The sequence below is a fragment of the Mobula hypostoma genome (genome assembly GCF_963921235.1).
Source record: "Mobula hypostoma chromosome 10 unlocalized genomic scaffold, sMobHyp1.1 SUPER_10_unloc_3, whole genome shotgun sequence".
Classification (NCBI taxonomy): Eukaryota; Metazoa; Chordata; class Chondrichthyes; order Myliobatiformes; family Myliobatidae; genus Mobula; species Mobula hypostoma.
This window is the reverse complement of record NW_026948138.1, coordinates 227,303-243,560: the sequence shown is the minus strand read 5'-3', so window position 1 is coordinate 243,560 and position 16,258 is coordinate 227,303. Positions and strand designations below refer to the sequence as shown.

At 42.2% G+C, this 16,258-nt stretch overlaps 1 pseudogene; it reads left to right on the top strand.

Annotated features, from left to right (window-relative positions):
• Positions 1–372: 372 nt before the first annotated feature.
• On the top strand, positions 373–5,933 carry LOC134341251 (interferon-gamma-inducible GTPase 10-like; annotated as a pseudogene).
• Positions 5,934–16,258: the final 10,325 nt, after the last annotated feature.

Below are 16,258 nucleotides of genomic sequence, written 5' to 3'. Positions count from 1 at the left end.
CAACCCAACAAACCCTATACTTCCAGAGCCGTGAGTGCTCAGGAACTGTGCAGAATGCCCTGACCCTGGCCAAGACAGGCAGTATGAAGATGCAACCTCAAACCCCACAGGGAGGGTTGAGTCCGACAAGGGGGCTGAGTGAACTGCGCCTCTTTTGCGTTATAAGGTAAAGAAGATCATCTCAACCTTCAACACAAACACCGTCCGCCTCTTGCCTTGATGCACAGAGTTGACATCTGAGCAAGCAGCTACGAGATCTCCATCCTGGGGATCCAAGAACACCGTCATGTACACCCTGACGAAGAGATAAGGTTCACAGAGGTAGAGGGGATGCACCTCATCACCTCGTCTGCATGGAGAGAGCCGACGACGATGTCAACACAAGGTGGAGTAGGGCTGATGTTGAACAGTAAGGTGAAGAAGGCACTGAGGGGCGTAGTCTCAGTCAGTGACAGAATTCTTACTGCGGAATTCGACGGAAACCCGGCGACCTCTGTCATCATCTGTTACTCCCTGCACAACTGCAGCGAGGAGAAGAAGGTGGAGGCCCTCTACAGTAAACTTCACAAAGCTGTCACTTCAATACTGGCTCATAACTTCCTGGCTGTGCTCGGCGATTTTAATGCCCAGGTCAGACTGGAAGATGTTCCATACTCATACCAAGACTTTACCAACAGAAATGGACAATATCTAGTTGATTTCGTCCAGGAACACAGTCTCATTGCCTCCAACACACAATTCAAGAAGCGAGCTGGTAAACTGTGGACATAGGAAAACAGAGCCTCCATCTACAGGAAACAGCTCGATTACATCCTCGTAAGAACAAAATGGCGTAATTGTGTGATCAACACAGAAGCCTACAGCACCTTCAACTCAGTCAGTTCTGACCACAGAGTAGTGTCAATGCAAGTGAGACTGAGCCTGCAGCAACCCAAAGCCACAGGTCCCAAGGAGAAGATAGACTGGAAGGCATTCTCCTCATAGACGCACACACAGATGCAACAAAGAGTTTGCCTACTGTGAAGTGAATCAAGAAGAGTCGAATCTCGAAACATCCTGATGTCATCTCAGCAAGAAGTGTGGTCAATGCTTGTCATGCCGAACTTAGAAGGAGCAAAACAGAAGAGCTAAGAGGCAAGTTCAAGACAGCAAAGAAGAATCTCTTTGCCACCAATGACTGACTGAAGGAAGAGGAACTAGCTGAGAGAATTAGAGAGATAGAAGCTGCTAATGAAGACATGCAGCATGGAGAAGCATGGCGCCTAGTCAATGAGCTCAGTAGACGGAATAATTCCCCATCAGGTCAAATAAGTGGTAAAACAGCAGAGGACCATGTCCTGACATGGTTTACCTACTTTAAGAACCTGCTGGGAAGCCCTCCAATGATCACTGAAGAAAAAGAGAACATACCCACGATATTAATGCAAGTCGACATCGATGACGGCCCATTCACCATTGAGGAACTGAAGAAGGCCAAATATGCACTCAAACAGGGCAGGAGCACTGGACCAGCTGGATTACCACCAGATGTCCTGAAGAACTGCGACCTGGACTACATCTTGCTGGATGAAAGGCGACAAACCAGAACAGTGGTCACTCTCAAACATTACCCTAGTTCCCAAGTCTGGATTCCCTACAAAGACAGATAACCACCGCGGTATCAGCTTCACCTGCATCTTAGCAAAGTTATACAATCGGATGATCTTGAACAGGATTCGCACTGCCATTGACCAGAAGCTAAGATACAGTCAGAATAGTTTTTGGCAGAAACACACAACAGCAATGCAAATACTTGCTCTCCGTAGGATCATTGAGGAAGTCAAGAAGAACAACCTACCAGCCATGCTTACTTACATCGATTTTTGCAAAGCTTTTGACTCCATTCACCGAGGTAAAATGCTGAAGATCCTGAAAGCTTACAGAGTGCCAGACCATCTGCTGAGAGCAATAGAGTCCAGCTATACCAAAACCATGGTGAAAGTTGTATCACCAGACGGAGAAACAGCAGTGTTCAAGCTCCTAGCTGGTGTGCTGCAAAGAGACTCTCTGGCACCCTACATGTTTATAATCATCCTTGATTACGCTCTGCGTCAAGCTACCAAAGATCATGACAAGCTTGGTTTTACCATTAAACCATGGCGAACCAAAAGGGTCAGACCAGTTACACTCACAGATCTCGATTTTGCAGATGACGTAGTCCTGCTCTCTGACCAGATGGAGGAAGCACAGCAGCTACTGACAAAAGTGTAAATTGAGTGCAATAACGTTGGACTTCACCTAAACGCTAAAAAGACAAGAGTACATGGTGTTTAACTGTGACAAAGGTACTCTCAGGACCATAGAGAATGATACCATTAAGAAAGCCCTTGACTACAAGTACCTTGGGTCAAGAATGATGAGTTCGGAGAAGGACATAAAGATACGGAAGGCGCTGGCGTGGAGGGCTATGAACGATATGAAGGAAATCTGAAAGTCGAACCTGACCAGAGGGCTTAAAAAGAGGATTTTCGTAGCAGTCATAGAGTCCATTCTCATGTACTCACCAAGATGATGCGGAAGTCTCCAGATGGTTGCTGTACACAAATGCTCTGGATGGCTTTTGACGTGAGTTGGCAACAGCACATGACAAACATCAAGCTCTATAACAACCCGCCGATGCTCACCACTAAAATCAAGGTGAGAAAACTGCAAATAGCGGGGCACTGTCTACGCCACCCTGAGCTACCTGCCAGCCTAGTCATCATATTGGGAGCTCAAGCACGGGAGGATGAACCCTGGGCACCCTCCCAAGACTATGGTCAACATGCTCCTAGAAGACAGTGGCGTGGCTAATGTAGGTGAACTGAACACACTGATGAGGAAGAGGGAGAAGTGGCCCCCAAGGCCTGAGTCGACGTGGTAGTAGTAGTAGTAGTAGTAGTAATTAGGTAGAGGTTGATAAATTCTTGAGTTGTCAGGATTTGAAGGATTCAGGGAGAAGGCAAGAGAATGGTGTTGAGAGGGAAATGGATCAGCCATGCTGAAATGCAAGAGTTGACTCGATGACCCAAATGTACTAATCCTGCTCCTTTATCTTATGGTGTAATTATTCTCAGAAAGTTCAACCATTACTCTTCTATTATCCCTGTTAGTGTTGCCTTACAGTGAACTTTGGCTGCTCTTCTCTCCTGCTTCTGTCATTCTCTTTATTGCACTCTAATACGGATACATCCAATTTTATCTTGTCCCTCTCAAACTGCAGGATGTATTCTATACTAGTATGATGACTATCTCTTAAGGGTTCCTTTACATTAGGCCCCTTAATCAAATCTGATTACATAACTCTTAATCCGGAATGTTCCCTCATGGTCTCAACCAGAAGCTGTTTGAAAAAGCCATCTTATAGGCATTCTACCAACTCTTTCTCTTGGAATCAAGTACCAAATTGATTTCCCAACAAATCTGCATATTTTGTAATCTCCCAGGGCCAACATAACATTACCCTCTTTACATGCCTTTTCTATCTTCCTATGTAATTTGTAACCCACATCCTTGCTACCATTTGGAGGCCTATATAAAGCTCCCATCAGGGTCTTTTTTTAAACCCTTGTGGACTGCATCTTCTAATCATATGCATTTTATTTTTAGTGACTTTATTTTTTTTTAAACAAACAAAGCCATCCCAACCTTTCTGCACAACAGCCTGTCCTTTTAACACTATATGTCTTCTTGGATGTTAAGCTACCAGCTGTGATTTTCCTTCAACCATGACCCAGTGATGCCCTCATCATCATACCTGGCAATCTGTAACTGTGCAATGAGATCATCTAATTTATTATAAATGCATCATGCAAATATACATACATATATATTTGCAAATATATATGTATAAAACAGATTCAGTTCTGTATTCACCACTCTTTTCAATTTTGTCTCCATGTTTCTGAAGATTATTTCTTATCCCTTTCTAAACTTTGTCTTATTCATTAATTCAGAGATTTCTGTAACCTCCTCTGGATTCTCCTTCCCTTTAGCGTTATACTGACTTTTCCAACCTGTTCAACCCACCCCCTACAATTTAGTTTATACCACAGCCCTAGTTATGTGATTTGCCAGGGTTCTGGTCCCAGCATACTTCAGGCAGAGCCTGTCCCATCAGAACAGCTCCCTTTCTCCAACACTGGTACCCAATAGTCCACAAATGTATACCCACTTCTCCCAGACCAAACTTTGACAACACATTTATCTTTCTGATCTTATGAACTCGGTGCAAATTGCATGTTGCTGTTATCTGTTTGTTTCTTAATTTTAATTTAGTCCCTAGCTTCTTAAATTTCCTCACCAGAAACTCTTCCCTTGTTTTTCCAAGATCACTGGTACACACATCAACCACAAAATCTAAACCTTTCCACTTCCCATGCATAATTTCCCTGCAGTTTAGATGAGATGTCCCAGACCCAGGAACCAGACAGATAACATTGCCTTTGGGACTCTCAATCCTTGTGACAGGTGAAGAAGCATGGATGAACAGAAATGAAATGGTAGAAATATGTGAAAATGCTGCTCTGTGGACAAACAGGTCGAGATCTACATGCTCCATTAGTTAAATCAATCGTGGTTAAGCAAAGTCAAAGCATATTAACTGGTCAGAGGATCATGAGAGTGTGGAATGAGCTGCCAGGATAAGTGGTGTTTGTGAGCTTGATTTTAACTTTTAAGAGAAGTTTGGATATGTACAGCAATAGTAGGAGTATGGAGCGCGATACTCCCAGTGCAGGTCTATACCTGTTTCTGTGCTGTACTTTCCAATGACTCTACTTGTGCTTATGCTTATTATAATAACGAATATAGATCGCTGTTGGGTAGCAAATTGTAACAGCAAAGAGTACTTGGACCATTACTGGGAGGGACTGACATGAGAATGTTCTGTGAATGCTATGATAGAAAATATAAATGGAAGTTGTTCCAGTTGAGAACTTTAATGGAACATATTTCCTTTCCGTGAACAGGAGGCAGAGAATGAGACCCCTTCATTCTACACACAGGAAGAACAGAACAAACTGACGTCTGATTTTGAAACAGGTGGGATGGAAAAAGTTAAACCACTGATAGAGAAGAAAGTAACTGATCTGGACAAAGCAGAGCTTAACATCACAGTGACGGGAGAAGTAGGTACAGGAAAATCCACCTTCATCAATGCCATCAGACGACTTCGGAGCATTGATCCGGGAGCAGCTGAAGTTGGGACCACAGAAACAACAATGGAGCCAACCGGGTACTCACATCCCACTCTGCCCAATGTTCGCTATTGGGACCTGTCAGGGATTGGAACTACACGATTTCCAGCAGCTAAATATCTCACAGAAATTAAATTCAAGCATATGATTTCTTTATCATAATCTCCACTTGTCGATTCAAAGAAAGTGTTGTAAATCTTGCCAAAGAGATTAAACGGCTGGGGAAAAAGTTCTATATTGTCCGCTCTAAGATTGATGCTGATCTTTATTCCATGAAGAGATAGAAGGGGATTACTAATGAAGAAGAAGAGCTGGAAAAGATTCGGAGTGACTGTCTCAGGAGGTTGGCAGAGGCCGGGTTTCCAGATCCAGCTGTGTTCCTGATACCCAGTTTAGAGCCGGATCATTTTGATTTCATTCGGTTAAATAAAGGACTTAAAGGTGAACTAAATAATGTAAAGCAAAGGATCTTTGGCCTGGCCGACTCCACTGCAGGGGGGAATAACCCCAGATGCAATTATGAGGTTAGGTTGGGGCGTTGCTGTTGTTGTAGCTGTTTCAGCCCTTCAATTTGCTCTCAATTTTGTCCCTGTCGTTGGCTCCATTTTTAGAGCAGGCTCATCATTTCTCATGACGTACAAGATACTGAGAGCTGCACAGAAGGATCTTACAAAGAATACAGAGAGTGTGGTGAAAGTTGATGTTGAAACTGATTAAGTGGGTTGTACCAGCATCTACACAGTGAGTTTATATCATGCCGTGGTTAATAATTTGATGTCATCTAACACCAAAACCTGCTGCAATTCTGCTCAATAATGTTCACTTCTCCTGCATTCGTTCCTGGAAATATTTCTTATCCATTACCGGGTTGGGAGGGAGTTTCCAATCCACAGCATTTGGAAAACTGGTGCAAGATTAACAGAGTGTTACTATATGAATTAAACTTTAAATTTAAACTATATCTGTCTTCAGAAGTGTGCATGAAGGATAAAGTGTGGCCTATAGAAGGCACAACCGGGTGGGCAGCTGGGCAATAATCAGCAGCACCTTGTGTTATTCAGCCAATTACGTGTTTAACAATAGAACTGCATAGGCAAAATGATAGCTGATTCTTGGTCTGTATCAATTGAGATGTTATAAATCATTGCTTGAAAGGTCAAGAGCCACCCCAAACACCTGTAATAACCTCTGATGTTAACAGCTTGTGTCAGTGCTTATCAACCGGTTCAGTTTCTCTTACCTTAAAGAGAACCACCAAACAATTAAAGAAAAACATTGTTAGAGAATTTGGTACAAGGCTCCTGGCAAGATCCAGAATCAATGAAGCCTTGCACATTTAGATCTCATCTAAAATAGTCAAACAATTGTTGATAACTCTCCGTTCCGCAGGTCTGTGAGTTTCATATGAATGCTTATCCATACAGGACAACAAGTCAGAATTATTCTAAGCAGTTTATTAATACTTGTTAACAAATCACAATGCACAGAGTAAGGAATAATACGAAATATTGCAAAATAACAGAATAAATTACATGTTATTGAAATAAATCTATAAAACTTAACATCTTAATTGTAACTGTAAATTAAGCTCACGTAAACAACAGGAATTCTGCAGATGCTGGAAATTCAAGCAACACACATCAAAGTTGCTGGTGAGCGCAGCAGGCCAAGCAGCATCTATAGGAAGAGGCGCAGTCGACGTTTCAGGCCGAGACCCTTCGTCAGGACTAACTGAAGGAAGAGTGAGTAAGGGATTTGAAAGCTGGAGGGGGAGGGGGAGATGCAAAATGATAGGAGAAGACAGGAGGGGGAGGGATAGAGCCGAGAGCTGGACAGGTGATAGGCAAAAGGGGATACGAGAGGATCATGGGACAGGAGGTCTGGGAAGAAAGACAATTGGGGGGGGTGACCCAGAGGATGGGCAAGAGGTATATTCAGAGGGACAGAGGGAGAAAAAGGAGAGTGAGAGAAAGAATGTGTGCATAAAAATGAGTAACAGATGGGGTACGAGGGGGAGGTGGGGCCTAGCGGAAGTTAGAGAAGTCAATGTTTATGCCATCAGGTTGGAGGCTACCCAGACGGAATATAAGGTGTTGTTCCTCCAACCTGAGTGTGGCTTCATCTTTACAGTAGAGGAGGCCATGGATAGACATGTCAGAATGGGAATGGGATGTGGAATTAAAATGTGTGGCCACTGGGAGATCCTGCTTTCTCTGGTGGACAGAGCGTAGATGTTCAGCAAAGCGGTTTCCCAGTCTGCGTCGGGTCTCACCAATATATAAAAGGCCACATCGGGAGCACTGGACGCAGTATATCACCCCAGTCGACTCACAGGTGAAGTGATGCCTCACCTGGAAGGACTGTTTGGGGCCCTGAATGGTGGTAAGGGAGGAAGTGTAAGGGCATGTGTAGCACTTGTTCCGCTTACATGGATAAGTGCCAGGAGGGAGATCAGTGGGGAGGGATGGGGGGGACGAATGGACAAGGGAGTTGTGTAGGGAGCGATCCCTGCGGAATGCAGAGAGAGAGGGGGAGGGAAAGATGTGCTTAGTGGTGGGATCCTGTTGGAGGTGACGGAAGTTACGGAGAATAATATGTTGGACCCGGAGGCTGGTGGGGTGGTAGGTGAGGACCAGGGGAACCCTATTCCTAGTGGGGTGGTGGGAGGATGGAGTGAGAGCAGATGTACGTGAAATGGGGGAGATGCGTTTAAGAGCAGAGTTGATAGTGGAGGAAGGGAAGCCCCTTTCTTTAAAAAATGAAGACATCTCCCTCGTCCTAGAATGAAAAGCCTCATCCTGAGAGCAGATGCGGCGGAGACGGAGGAATTGCGAGAAGGGGATGGCGTTTTTGCAAGAGACAGGGTGAGAAGAGGAATAGTCCAGATAGCTGTGAGAGTCAGTAGGCTTATAGTAGACATCAGTGGATAAGCTGTCTCCAGAGACAGAGACAGAAAGATCTAGAAAGGGGAGGGAGGTGTCGGAAATGGACCAGGTAAACTTGAGGGCAGGGTGAAAGTTGGAGGCAAAGTTAATAAAGTCAACGAGTTCTGCATGCGTGCAGGAAGCAGCGCCAATGCAGTCGTCGATGTAGCGAAGGAAAAGTGGGGGACAGATACCAGAATAGGCACGGAACATAGATTGTTCCACAAACCCAACAAAAAGGCAGGCATAGCTAGGACCCATACGGGTGCCCATAGCTACACCTTTAGTTTGGAGGAAATGGGAGGAGCAAAAGGAGAAATTATTAAGAGTAAGGACTAATTCCGCTAGACGGAGCAGAGTGGTGGTAGAGGGGAACTGATTAGGTCTGTAATCCAAAAAGAAGCGTAGAGCTTTGAGACCTTCCTGATGGGGGATGGAAGTATATAAGGACTGGACATCCATGGTGAAAATAAAGCGGTGCGGGCCAGGGAACTTAAAATCATCGAAAAGTTTAGGAGCGTGAGAAGTGTCACGAACATAGGTCGGAAGGGATTGAACAAGGGGTGATAAAACAGTGTCGAGGTATGCAGAAACGAGTTCGGTGGGGCAGGAGCAAGCTGAGACAATAGGTCGGCCAGGACAGGCAGGTTCGTGGATCTTGGGTAGGAGGTAGAAACGGGAAGTGCGGGGTGTGGGAACTATAAGGTTGGTAGCAGTGGATGGGAGATCCCCTGAGCGGATAAAGTCGTTGATAGTGTGGGAGACAATGGCCTGGTGCTCCTTAGTGGGGTCACGATCGAGGGGTAAATAAGAGGAGGTATCCGCGAGTTGTCGCCGTGCCTCGGCAAGGTAGAGGTCAGTACGCCAGACTACAACAGCACCCCCTTTATCAGCGGGTTTAATAATAATGTTAGGATTAGTGTGGAGGGAGTGGAGAGCAGAGCGTTCCGAAGGAGTGAGGTTGGAATGGGGACAAGGTGCGGTGAAGTCGAGACGGTTGATGTCCCGTCGGCAGTTGGCAATAAAGAGATCCAGAGCAGGCAGAAGACCAGAGCGGGGTGTCCATAAAGAAGAGGAGGGTTGAAGACGAGAGAAGGGGTCATCGGTGGGGGTGGAAGAGTCCTTGCCGAAGAAGTAGGCTCGGAGACGGAGACGGCGGAAGAAAAGTTCCGCATCGTGGCGAACACGGAACTCGCTGAGGTGTGGGCGAAGGGGGACAAAGGTGAGGCCCTTACTGAGAACAGAGCGTTCTGCCTCAGACAGTTGAAGGTCGGAGGGGATGGTAAAGACCCGGCACGGATGAGAGCTGGGATCAGAGGGGGGAGGGGGGAGGCTGGTGGTGTCAGTGGAGAGGGGAGGGTTGGGGTGAGAGGAAGATGGAGCCTCTGAGGGCCCAGGAGTTGACGGTGGGATCTGAGGAAGACGGGGCTGCGGAGTGGTGGTGGGGGAAGCTCACGTAATATCCTTTTCAATTCTGAGCTTAACTCATCCTTTATGATCACTTGGAGGAAACAGCTCTGTCTCATCCAATATCTCAAATTATTCCAAACTGTTTCCAAAAGAAACTCACTCCTGTGAATTTATTCAAAACACACCATTTGTGATTGTGCAAAATACATTCAGTCTTTTCCACTGCAAGTCCAGTATTAATGAATTTAATTGTATCCCATCATCAATATCAAGCTGGATTTTATTTTCAGTAGGAGACTGAGGACTGAAAATATCTTGCCCTAGTAAATGCTGATTTGTCATGATTGTTCTGTGGCATTCCTCCCATAGAAACTCCATGGTAAACAGATGAATAAATTGACTTGCTTCTATCTGAAATATTGCTTTCATAGATTTCTTCGCCCACCTGGTGAAAAATAAGAGAAAATTTCATAGTTGCTTGAAAACTGAAATGAAAACCAAGTGAGAGAGATACTCACCAAATCAGGCAGCAACTGCAGTGAGAGAAGGAAATTTCATGATCCAGGTCAATTCTTTTCATTTGAAGCTGCATCAAAAGTTTCTTTAAGCATACCAGTGATTCCTCCTTGTATAGCAGATGGACACAGAAATCAGTTTCAGTGCAGAGCGTGAAATAATGTTGTCATCAGAAAATATTGCTGAGTACAGAGTGAAATGTTGCAATGTGTGTAGTAAACTCAATTACTTTAAATCTTGGCAATTAATTCAATGTCCTGCTGTATTAATGATTCTTTAGTTTGTGTGGGGAAAATGGGTCAATATAATTGAAGTAAACCATAGACATTATGACCTTGATATTATGGAGTGAGCATTAAGTGCTCCTATGCTTTCTTCGCTGAACTTCAGTTTTCAGAGGAATTTTCCAGTCTCCAGCAGAGACGTTGTGGCACCTGCTTTACGCGTCAAAAACACAAGTGATCCCACAGATGTTGGGAATCCAGATTCACAGACACAAAATACTGCAGGAACTCAGCAGGGCAGACATGATCCATGGAGAGAAATAATCAGTTGACATTCATTTGACATGATCAGATCCTGATGAAGAGCCTGAATCCAAAACATCAACTGTTTATCCCTCTTCATAAAAACTGCCTGAACTGCTGAGTTGCTCCAGCATTTTGTGGGTTATAGTACGCTACAGTGCCAACAAAGGACAGAAAACTGATCTGGAAGAAGCCATCTTCAGAAGGCTTGTTGCACTAGAAGTAACTTGTGGGAGAATCTTACACAAGCTCACTTGCTTATTTACAGATTTGAACGCTGGATTGATTCGTGTTGTGATGTACTTTGTTCTTTAATTAATTTACTAAGTTCCAAATATGTGTATTGTTGCCTTAAGACAAATTTACATGATTAAAGTATGTACAATATAACCCACTGGGGCCTCATTTTTTAAAATCTCTTTTGCAGTGTAGTTTCATCATACCAAGTCAGATATAAAGCCAGATGCATTGTGTTTCAGATTGCTGCCAGTTTGTAGTATCCTGTGTAGAAATTAAATTCTGAACATACTTTGAATAAATTCTGCCCCAGCTTATGCATGTAATATCTACAAAGATTAAAATCAGAATGCTGCACGGCAGTCTGATGATTGTGCAAGGACAATGCCATTCATTACATTGAACAGCAATGCAAGGTAAAGTATTACAGATGGGAAAACAAATGATTTAAAAAGACACTGATTGTTCAGTCATGACAACCCAGAAATGTGTGACTTTAAGAAATGCTAAGAATTTAACTTTTTATGCTGGGGCGGGTTAATCTTTTTTCAACATGAAATTATGCCTAAATATTGCTTTATGAAATCCCTTTCTCTTTGATTAATCATTAACCATTAATGAAATGAAATATCATTCAAGTACTACATTCATTTTTTCTTGAATAATGTACAACACGGATTCAAAATATTGTTAATGTTTTTAACTTAGTGTATCTGTCCAACATACACATGCCAGTAAAGGTACTATCCATGAGCAAGTTTGAACTCGTTAGTAGCTCAAAGCATGGGCTGGAAATTATGCAAACATTTGAGTTATCACTGCAGAGCTTCAGAGATCTGGGTTCTATTCTGTCAGCTGTTCTCCCCTCTTTAATCTTTTCATGTATTTTATGTCTGCGATAGGACAGGTTTCTCTGTTTCAGGTGACTTGGCCACTGTAAATTGCCATCACTGGAAGAAAGTGATGGGATTGATGGGAATATGGGACGGGTGGGTTAGGGGGCAAATAGTTTGGGAAGGGTATTTTCTGTTAGCTGCCATAAACTGAGTGTGCAGAAATGGTTCCTGACACTAGGCTACCTTGAAATGTGTCCCATGAGGGCTTTTAAAACAACAAATGAAATATGTAATATATTACCCTGTTAATTTTATGGGGATATTTTGATTACAAAGAACAATAATCACAAGAACCATTATCATGGTACTTCCTTATGCTTAAATGTTTGAAAACCTAAAATGCAACTTCTTCTGCTGAGTTGATTGTTGCAGTGGTTGTGAGCTGTTGTGCCGCCACTCTGGCTCTTCCAGAGCTTTAGGAGGAACCTGGTATCCCACCCATGATCAGCATTGAGCAGTTCCCATGACTTCCACAGTGCCATAATTCAGCTTGGTACATTACACTGACCTGAGTACTTTAGTGCCAGAGAAACTGCAATTGTACTTGCAGTTGGGAGTTTTGCATAAACCTACTGTATATCAAAAAGTGACAAAAGAAACTGGGCTTGGTTGAAGTGGAGGGATGAACAGGAATATCTATAATCATAGGGGACCAAAGTAATGTAGGTCACATTGAATTAAAGAATAAAGAAGGGGTTGTGGGAGGAATATGAACGTAACTCGTGGAGGTAGTAATATATCTGGAACACTGAAAGGTGCTGAGGGCAGAGAGAAATCAATGGTGCTGGAATGCAATGAAACTTGGTGAAAATTATGGAGTGCTGTCCATTGAGTCTTGCTGGGATTTTGGAAGATAAGGAAATGTGTCAATCCCATTGGTTCTATGCTGGCCCTTATATTAATCTGCTCATTTCCTTGTGATATTTATTTCCCCTATTCTAGAGGGAATACTATTTAAAAAGTTTGACCTCGCACCATCCTCACGATATTCCTTTTATCTTCATGTGCTAACAGCAATTTACAGAAGCCTATTAACATATCAAACTTGCTAACTTAGAGATGTGGGAAAAACCCAGAGAAGCTAAAGGAAACATGTGTGGTCACATGTAGGACGTGCAAATTCCACGCAGGTAGAGTCAGAATCGAACCTGGGTGGTTGGAGCAATGTGGCCGTTGCATTAACAGTCAAAATGGCAGAAAGCATCAAAGCTGTTGTGGATGGAAATTAGAAGAGACAGGATGATGGAAAGAATAACGTGAAAGTGAAGGAATTATTATGTGGGCAAGTGAACGCCTAAACAGTAGGTCTGTCTTGAGCGTTCCTCCAGTGAATCTTCGGGAAGTGATCACGGTGGAGTGTGAGAGGCTGAGATATTCCCAGTCTACAAATTGGAGAAGACTGACCACCAGAGAAAGTGTGATCAATATAGGTTGGGAGACAGTTACCTGATATTCAGATATGTGTACAGTCCACGAGTGGCACAATGAGTTTCTGATTGCTAGTGTTCAGTTTCTGTGATTTAAAAGGGAATTCACCATTCCACAACTTCACCATCATAACTAAGTTTGATAATATTGAGGTCAGCCATAGTGAATGCACTACTGCATGCAGAAGGGGGTAGGTTAGAGGAACATGTACAGTGTTATAGTTTATGCTTAGAAGTGGATTAGACTGGAGATGGAAGAGGCAGGAATGGAATGGTATGTATATCTTGTGATTTCTATATTCATCTGTGGAGAAACAATGTGCCCTCAGCCTTGTGAACAGATTCCTGAACAAAACTGTGAATACAGAGACAAATATCGGCAAAGAAAAGCTCACCATCATTCTGGAATCAGAACTTATAAAGATGGTGGTCAAGCCGATGCCATGGATCACTTGTTATCAGAGGTGGAGCAAAAGCACTAACGGACAGAAATATGTGAGGGATACATATTAAAGAGGAAGGATGTTGCGGAGTGTTGGAATCCAGGATCTGTTCAAGTTTGAAAGGAAAGTTGTTTTTCTGTTGTTGAAAATTCAGACGAAGAATAAAGTAGGCCTGTGGATCAAGACAGTTTGAACATAGAATTAGTTGCCACTTTTAACAAGAATGCTCAGCGACGTGAAATAACGTGTGGGAAAGGGTGTAGTGGTAAAAGTAAATATTCTCTGACACCTCTGATTTAAATGTTGATGCACTGGGTGGATTGTGTTCTTAGCAAGTGGTGCGAAGGAAAGGGAAAAATAATAACAAGTTTCACATCTTTTGAGATTTCATTGTATTCTGCAATGAAGAAAAAAAAGTAGTTCCCAATTCTGAATTCTGTCTTCTGTGTTATTCCATTTCACACACCTAAAATCTCTGCGTAATGTAAACTTCATGCACCCCGCCCCGCAACATTAAAGGCATGCCATCTGATGTGCTATGAGGAAGCAGGCACACGGGTTTGGTAAGTGAGACAGAAGACGCTGATTACGTATAAACACAAACAGTGAACCATTCGACCAAACTTCTGAGTCACCCCAAGTTACAAAATCTATGATACTAAACATTCAAAACACTTCAGTCTCAACAGAGTGTTAGGTAGGAAGCTGTAACGCAGGACCTCTAGGGTAGTAATCTCAGGATTGCTGCTGTGCCACGTGCTAACCAGTGCAAGAATAGCATGATCAGGCATATTAATGTCTGAGAGACTGGTGTAAGGGGCAGGGCTTCAGATTCCTGGATCATTGGGGTCTCTTCTAGAGGAAGTACAACCTGTACAAAAAGGATGGGTTACACACGAACCCAAAGGAGTCCAATATCTTAGCAGGCACATTTAATAGAGCTGTTAGGGAGGGTTTAAACTAATTTGGCAGGGGGATTGGAACCAGGTGATAGAGTTGAGGAAGGTGAAAACAGAAATAAATCAAAGATAGCACGCAACAGAGGTTATAGAAAGAACAGGCAGGAAATGAGTCTTAATCACAGCCAGAGGCATGTGTTACAGTACAAGAGAGGTGTGGGCAGTTAAAACAGAAAGCAAAACATACTGGACTAATATTTAAATGCATGCAGCATAAGTAATAAAATGGACAATCTTGAAATTAAGCTACTGATTGGCAAATATGACATAGCGGCCATCTCTGAAACTTGGCTAAAGGGTGGCTGCCATTGGAAGCTGAACATCCAAGGATATATTGGCAAGATAGCTTAGTAGACAGAGAGGGTGGTGTGGCTCTGTGTATAAAAAATAAAATAAAATCATTAGAAAAAAATGACATATATTCTAAAATAAGGATATTTTTGATTGTTAGTTATAACCGCAGCCATCGGAGCTTAATAGATAAGGAAATAAATCCCGGACCAAAATTAAATCTCTCCAAAACCTGAAATAAATAAAGCCATTCCACCCTATCAAAGGCTTTCTCTGCATCAAGAGAGACAATACATTCAAATTTTTTAACTGAGGGAGAATAAATAATAAATAATACAATCTTTGAATATTAAAATGTGAATACCTATTTTTAATAAATCCAGTTTTATCATTTGAAATAGCAGACAGCAAAATATTCTCAAGCCTATTAGCCAGAATCTTAGAGAGAATTCTAAAGTCCACATTCGATAAGGAAATTGGTCTATAGGAGGCACATTCAGATAGATCTTTTCCAATTTTAGGAATGAATGAATTTGTTGCCTCATAAAAAGTTTTCAGAAGATTCCCAGAGGATATAGAATCAGTGGAAGTTTGACGTAGATGTGATGTAAGCATTTCAGTAAAAGCATATAAAATTTCACTGTATATCCATTTGGTCCCGGAGCTTTCCCTAGTTGCACAGAGGCCATATATGGCCTTAGCTATTTCCTCTTGTTTAATAGGCATATCTAATGGGTTAATATCTTGAATAGAAATTTTAGGTATATTTAATTTTTGCAAAAATCTATTCATAAAAATAGTATTATCAGAAAATTCAGATTTATAAAGATTAGCATAGAAATCCATAAATATCTTATTAATTTCATGAGAATCTAAGGTTTCAGTTCTCTCTGGTCTACGTATTTTAAAAATCTGTCTTCTGACCATATATGCCTTCAACTGACCAGCCAGCAATTTACCTGATTTATCACCATGTATATAAAATTGACTTAAATAACTTTGTTCTTTCTAGTAATATCCATTTTAACTATTTTTTAAACAGTCAATTTTAGATAAGGCCTTTTTAACATGGAAAACTAAAGGAATAAAAACTTTTCTAGATTTGTTTCTAGATGATTGTTTAATGTTTTTTTCACAGCTAGTTGACAAATATGATTTATCTAATGCACAATTTTTTTTTAGATATTTACAAGTCAGAAATTTCCTATTTGATTCGTTACCGAATTATCCATTTGCTCATTTCCCAAATATGATAGATATTGGGATTTCCGCCTGCGGCTCAATGGAGTAATACATAAATTTGCCGTTGCCTTTAATTCCTCCTTTTCCCCAGTTTAAGCCTTGAATTTTTAACTTTTATTTCTCGGATCTTAGAGGGAAATAGCTGTCATTATGTCATATCCTTTAAGAAG